Genomic DNA, 7,860 nt, shown 5'->3' on the forward strand with positions numbered 1-7,860 from the left:
GCCCAGGGGAAAGGAATTTATTTAAGGAATATGGAATGAATGGCAGGCTTACAGTGCCATACAATGGGTGGAATTGAGCAGGGACTGGATTTGAGACTGTTCTCTTGGATAACAAGATAGAGCCCTAGTTTCAAACTTGATTGCAGAAATCACTATTTAGGCACCTACATTCCTGTTTTAGCCACTTAAATCCAACCCTAGGTGCCTCTAGAGAAGCAGGTAGCTGCTGATTCCTGAATTTAGGCCCCAATCCTGAGGCAGCCACATTTGAAGATTGGATTCACAAATGCCAGTGGAAATCCCATGCTTTATGCTCTCTGTGGTTTGGGTGCAACATAATACTTATGGAACGTTAAAATGATTTCAAGTGTTTGTCACAGACCATGCACTTAGGGGCCAGTCCTGCTCCCCATACTCCCAACAAGCATAGAACAAGGGCAGTTCCATTGCCCCAGGTGTGGGGACAGGATTTGAAGAAGCTGCCAGGGCTATGTGGAACCCTGCACTTTGTGCAATGCAGATCTGCAGGAGGTCCCTGCACAGCAGTGTCCAGGAAGTATTTGGAGGTGAGGCCTGGGCAGAGGATCCCATACTGTATAACTCCTCCCGGAGTGAGTGAGTTAGCATCACAGAGTCTAATCAGACCATTAGGCTACGGCATTGGTAGAACAGTTCTATTGCCATAGATCGGCTCTGATGGGAGGACTCTTCCCTCTGCAGATCTTCCCAGCACCCTGCTGAGATTCTAGGCCTGGGCCCTGCCTGGCTCTTCCTCTTAGGGACATATTCTGAACTCTTTACTCAGTCTTAACCTAGGCAAAATCTCCTGTGAATTCAGTGGAGCAGGAGTTACAAAGTGCACTGATGGGGGCCAGTGTGTACTCCCCATAATAAGCCTGCCTGACAGGGCCGTCCTTAGGCATAGGCAGCCGCGTAGGGCCTCACTCTCCCTGGGGGCACCACTCTGCAGGCAGCCCAGACAGTGTAGAATGCAGCACAGTCTGAGGAATGGGATTGGCTGCTGGGGTCTCTGGGAAGGGGAGGGGGTGGGGGTTGGGAAAGGAGCTCACCTGTGAGTGTGACTCTTTCCCCCCCGGCTGAGGTCAGGTGAGGCTGTGGCTCTGGAACCAGTATCCTTTGTTGTCTCTCATAACATCCATTCTTCTCCCCCCTGCCCCACGGAGCACCCCCTCCTTTCTCCCTCCTCCCCAGGAGCACCCCTCTCTTTCTCCTCCCTCCCCTCCGTCAGGGCTGGGTTGGGTGAGGTGCTGGGGGTAGGTGGGGGGAGGAGAGCCTGCCTGCCTGCCTGCTGAGGAATGAAAGTGAAAGTAACTCACTTCCTCGGCAGGCAGCCAGAATTGGAATGTCACACAGGGCTTGGCTGGGGTTAGCCAGATGTGTGAAAAATCAGGATAGGGGATTGGAGTAGGGTGAGCAGATATCCCTATTTTATAGGGACAGTCCCAATTTTGGGGTCTTTTTCTTATATAGGCTCCTTTTACCCCCCCACCCCCACCCATCCCTGTCCTGATTTTACACACTTTCTGTCTGGTCACTCTAGGTGGGGGTAATTGGTGCCTATATAAGACAAAGCCACAAATAACAATCCTGAATCCAATTTCAATGTTTTTTTTAAATCAATATCTTAGCCAAAAACAGACAATTAAGTTGTTGACAATTATTAGTGACAGGTTTGGTTTGAGGCAGGGAGTGGGTCAGTTTTCATCAGAGAAACAAAAAATGTTGACTGACTTTCCTATAGCCTGTTACTCCTGATAAGAGCCCTCCAACAACTGTAATATGCTCATCTCCTTACTAGTGTATAAAGAAGGGTTCGGCAACCTACGGCACACCTATCAAAGGTGGCAGGTGAGCTGATTTTTGATGGTATGCAGCAGCAGGCTGAGCGGCTCAGCCCATCACTGCTCGGGGGTTCCGGCTGCTGCCCTATTGCCAGCTGGGATACCAGCCATTGGCCCCACTCAGCACCTGCTGCTGGCCTGGGGACCCCCAAGGAATCCCAGGCTGGCAGTGGTCTGAGCAGGCCAGTTGAACCACTCAACCTGCTGTCAGCCTGGGGTTCCATTCACTCAGCCGGCAGCAGGCTGAGCGGGCTGGTGGCGGGCTGAGCAGGGCCGGTGGGGGGTTGAGTGGCTCAGTCTGCTGCCAGTCTGGGGTGCCAGCAGCACTCAGCCTACTGCTACTCCAGGGTTCCGGCTGCCGGCCCCTTGCCAGTTAGGAGCTCAGCCGCCGGCCCCACTCTGCCTCCTGCCAGCCTGGGTGAGCAGAATCCCAGGCTCGTAGCGGGCTGAGGGGGGGTTGGCGGCCGGGATCCTGGCTGGCAGGAGTTGGTGGTCAGAACCCCAGACCAGCAGCGGGCTGAGCAGGGCCTGGGATCCTTGTCTAGGGTTCCAGCCACCAGCCCGCTGCCGGTTTGGGGTTTCATTTACTCAGCTGGCAGTGGCCTGAGCAGGACCGGTGGCCAAGACCTCAGATAATAACAATAGTTTATTTATATAATATAGACATAGAGAGAAACCTTCTACAAACATTAAAATGTATCACTGGCACGAGAAACCTTAAATTACAGTGAACTTGGCACACCACTTCTGAAAGGTTGCCGACCCCTGGTGTAGAGGGACCATATGTTGTACTAAGATTCTCCTGCTTTTTTTTTTTTCCCTGTGAGTCAGTATAACTTTTGCCAGCCCAGAAGTTGGGCAGCCAATGTTTTACGTTTTCACAATGTTTTCTCCAACTTTCATAAAGTAAATACATAGTTAATATGAGTTAAAAAGGCCAGGGACACTTCTTTGTGAAGAATCTGTACAGCAGATCATGCCCATAGACGATCCAGAAAAGAAATTTGAGGTTGAATTTTTTAATGTTGTGATGGATAAAGCAGTATCTGCTGTTGAAAGGTTTAACACCTTGCAAGTACACCATGAACAGTTTGGATTTTTGTATGACATAACTAAATTCAACAAAATAGGAAAACAAGAGCAACTAATGACAAAGTGCAAGAATCTAGAGAGCCTCCTGAAGCACGGTGATAGTTTTGATTTAAATGGACTTGAACTGTACGAAGAATTGAGTACACTGTCATCAATGTTGCCACATGCAAAATCGGTGATGGACATTTCACAGTTTATTCATACCCGCAAACTTGTTGACATATATCCTAACGTGTACATTGCCACTCGTATTCTACTGACAATTCCTGTAACAGAAGCATCAGGAGAACGGAGTTTCTCAAAACTAAAGCTCATTAAAAACTATCTCCGCTCTACAATGAGTCAGGAACGCTTGACTGGTCTTGCTATTCTTGCGATCGAACAAGACACGACTTTGTCTTTGTCATATGATGACATTATTACTGATTTTGCAGCCAAAAAAGCCAGAAAGATTGCTTTTAATTAAAAACAAATCTTTGTTTCAATACCTCTTCATATAAATTTCCAATAAAATTTTGATAAATTAAAAAAATATATATTATTTGCATCATTCTCTCATATCAGAATTTTTTCTATAGTGCTGCTTCTTTAGGGCTAGTCCATCAGCATTACAGTGTGCTTAATTAAGTTAAACTGGTTTTAATAATGTGAATGTGGCAAGTTTTCCAATACTATAAGCTTATGTTTGTGTTGCTAAGAGCAGATCAGGCACAGGGGCACCAGTTTAATAATCTCGCCTAGGGCACCATAAATCCTAAGGTCGGCCCTGCTGCCTGATCTGTGCTGCTCTTGCACCATCGTGACCTGCTGATTAGCAGGACGTTGTTTTGCCTGCTTTGCGACCATGGTAGGAAAATGAAAGTGAAACAATGGAGTTTTCAGCCAGAGGGGGGATGGACCTCCTGTGACCCCTCTCCTCAGGAGAATGACCTTAACCTCCTGCCTACAGAGGCCAGGGTGAGTGGCCCAGGGAAGGAGACATTATTGCTTTAACACCGGTCTGTCGCCAGGGATGGAAAGCAGAATACTATCAGTGAACACTGTGAGCTGGCCTCCCTGGTTGTCGATAGTGACAGTGGGACCCCATGGAGCAGCCCCCCTCCCAGCAGTTCGGGAGACGTGCTCCTTCTCTGTCCAAGAGTCTTGAAAAGTATTTTGAACTGAATCCCCAGTATCTTGCTGCTCCTAGAAACAGGCCAGTTCTTGTTGTGTCACTTCCAGGTCTGCTTTATCTTATGCTGGGTACAGGCCTGCCAACAGCAATTCCTGACTCTGGGGACAGGGCCGTCCCTATGGGGAGTTGGGGCCTGGGGCGGAAGTGATGAAGGCTTCACTTCGGGGACCGACAACGCTGGCCAATCGCACTGGCTTGCGGGGCTCCCCAAAGTGCGGGGCCCGGAGCGGTTGAACGCACCTAGGAGCCCTCCCAGGCCCTTTTAAATAACCTGGCATCGCCCAGGCAATTGGCCCCCTGTCGGCAGGTCTGGCTGGGCCTGTTGCTGGCCTATGATCCTGAGAATGCAAAGCTGCCTTAACCCCTGTTCTCCCACCTCCCGAGTTGTGATGTATGCGTCTTAGCCACAGCCAAGGATCTAGGCCCTTCTTTTCCATGGTTCATGGAAGGCTCAGTCTTACTGCTCTGTAGAGTCTTTAGAGCTAAGCAGGTGTGGATGTACAGTGTTGTTGTAGCTGGGCTGGTTCCAGGATATTAGAGAGACAAGGTGGGTGAGGTCATATCTTTTATTGGACCAACTTCTGCTGGTGAAAGACACAATCTTGTGTAGCTCAGAAGCTTGCCTCTCTCACCAACAGAAGTTAGTCTAATAAAAGATATTGCCTCATGCCCCTTGCCTCTCCAATGTGCTCTCTTAGACCATTCTAGAAAGCTCTTCCTTTACTTTGGGAAGCAGAGGCATTACCACCTTCTAGGTTGTGCTGAGCACCTAAGGGCTGGCTCTCCTTGAAGGAGGCTATTTGCCACAAAAGCCTTCACTGCTTCCTCTGTGTTTAATAAGGCCCATCTCATGGCTGTGGTTCAGTCTAGCAGGTTACTTTCAGTTACCCCACTGATGGCAAAGATCTCAGGCTCATACTCCATGTCTTTATAGTCAGTGAGGGCCTTGAACTGACCTATTTCCTTCCCTGGGAAATTGAGCCCCACCCTGGGTGGTTCCAGTACCAAAGTTAGAGCCCATCATCCTGTGTCTCTTTACAAATCACCATCACCTCTACCCCTGAATCAATCCTAAATTTCGACTGAAATCAATCGCCAGCATAAACCTGGAGTAGTACCGTGATGGCTCAGATATTTAAGTACCTCCAAAGACAAATTTATCCCTCATATAAATCAATCAATCATCTGCTTGTGGCTGGATTTAGAATCTGTTGGAAAGCTTGAGTAGCAAGATTTGTCTTCAGCTGACATGATTATGTGCCTCAAACTGTTTTCATTCTTTTTTAGAATGTGGTTCCTCCTTTTGTAGCTGTTAATAATAAAGAACACTTTAATAAAGCTTTGATCATACACAATTGCTAACATCTGAGTATTCTGCCTATTGTGTGTTGGGTGATAAATGCCAGGACCGAATGCTTGAAAGAAACAAGTGATTTTTATTAAAGTTTTTCCACTTCATCTACATGCTTGTGTAGATATTTCTCTTCATCTCTGAAACCAAAAATTGCATTAAATGACAGTTATTCACTATAAATCTCCCGGAGTTCATTATTTTGTTGAATACACGCACATGCCGGATTTGGAGCTACTAATTCTAGAGATTAATGGTCAGGGTAGAAATCATTTGCTGGCCCTTTTCTTGGCAGATATGCAGCTTTGACACATATCCACTAGAAATAAGGGCATTCATCTATAGTTTATAGATTGCACACTGAGGAAGTAGGAATTCCCTTGCATTACTAAATATCTAGGAGGTGGTTAAGGTCTCAATTTAAAGCCCTCATCTCACTAGCCAACACATGAGTTCTAAGAAATCTTAGCACTTATCTACTTGGTAGTTTTCATCCTAAATTTCCAAAGCACTTTACAAAGCTGTGGGAGCATTATTAACCCCACTTTACAGATGGGAAAACTGAGTCCAAGAGGGGGTTTCTTTGGCTTTTATTTAAAGCGACTTGCTGAATGTCTCAGGGTAAATTAGTAGCAGAACAGGTGATGGAGCTCAGATTCCTGACTCCTCCCATGATGCCATATCCACTTAAAGAAATTGTTAAATGCCGGCCCAGTGCCAGTGTTTTTATACGTGAGCACAGTTCCACCTATTTTAGGCCTTGGCTATACTTGCAAGTTAGAGCACATTAAATCAGTCCCGGGCACCCTAACTCCTGAGGTGTCCACACTGGCAAGGCACTTAGAGTGCCTGGACTCCGCGGCTGGAGCGCTCCTGGTAATTCACCTCCACAAGAAGCATAAAGCTTGCTCCTTCCTGGCTGAAATGCCCAGGTGTCAGCGTGGATGACGTATTGCATTACTGTGCTGTGATTGGCCTCCAGAAATGTCCCATAATACCTTGAAGTCAAATAGCCACTCTTCTCATTGTTTTGAACTCGGCTGCAGGCAGGAGCGGCTCCAGGCCCCAGCACGCCAAGCGCTTGCTTGGGGCGGCAAGCCGCCGGGGGTGCTCTGCCGGCCCTGCTAGGGCGGCAGGCAGGCTGCCTCCACGGTTTGCCTGCGAGGGGTCTGCTGGTCCCGTGGTTTCGGCAGACTGTCCTCAGGCAAGCTGCTGAAGGCAGCTTGCCTGCCATGCTTGGGGCGGCAAAATTCCTAGAGTCGCCCCTGGCTGCAGGCATGCGGATATCCCCTTTCAAAGCTCGGTTTCTGACACCCGGCATGCTTATCTGCTCTGGGACACAAAACAAACCATCACTGTGGAATGCTCCTGCTGCAGAGGCAGGCATTTGTGCATTGTGTGTGAGAAAGAGAGGTAGGGGTGGGGGTGGGGGCTGATGTCATGGTTTTCCCCTTCCCTCTGCTGCTGTCTGAACTTACAAGACAGCATGCTGACACACTCTCTGCCCCCCAACACAGTCTCTCCCCCCACATACACACAACATGCTCCCTGTCACGCTCCAACCCTCCGATTTGAAAAGCACGCTGCAGCCACTTGCACACTGGGATACGTACCACAATGCACTGCTCTCTGTGGCGTTGCGAGAGCTGCTAATGTAGCCACGCCACTGCACTTGCAGCTGACAGTGTGAACACACGGCAGCGTTTTCCCTGCTGCCGTCTCCGAGGGCTGGTTTAACTCCCTGCACTCTACATCTGCAAGCGTAGCCATGCCCTTAATCAGCCATACTCTCTATCAGCTACGAATTCCTCACACCGGTCCCAGCTTCCTTCTCATATGGCATGGCTTCCATTCTTTGCAATACGTTCTAACAGAGCCAGAAAATCCCCTGAGGGTTCAGAGGACGCAGCCCCTTCATGCTAATCTATTTTAGAATCTCAGATGTCAGAGATGGAAAGGAACCACTTGGGCAGATTCACCCTGGCTAGGGCAGGGCCAGAGAAATTGTCCTCTGAGAGGGTTCATTCAGGGGTAGTGTTTCCACTTTCTTCCTGCCTTGGAAACTGCTGCTTTATTTCTGCTGTAGACTCAGTAAGAACCCACTAGCTGGTGCAGCTTTGTTCCCCGTTGCTATGTTTTGTCAAATTCACTTTTATGCTTGGATTTAAACAATCCATTCAAAAAAAAAAAAAAAAGGAGCTTTGACTTGCTGAAGAACTCTAGTTTAACAAAGTGGTTTACAGCAGGTTTACGGCTCTCGCTGTCCGTCTACAGGATTTCGGCTGCCTGTGATGTAATTATCGGAATCAGGCACAAATCCTTAGCAAAGAGAGAGCCTGGCAATAATTAGAAGTTTAAAAGGAATATCCTCTAACCTTCTT

Source organism: Gopherus flavomarginatus, chromosome 14 (genome assembly GCF_025201925.1).
Source record: "Gopherus flavomarginatus isolate rGopFla2 chromosome 14, rGopFla2.mat.asm, whole genome shotgun sequence".
NCBI classification, from domain to species: domain Eukaryota; kingdom Metazoa; phylum Chordata; order Testudines; family Testudinidae; genus Gopherus; species Gopherus flavomarginatus.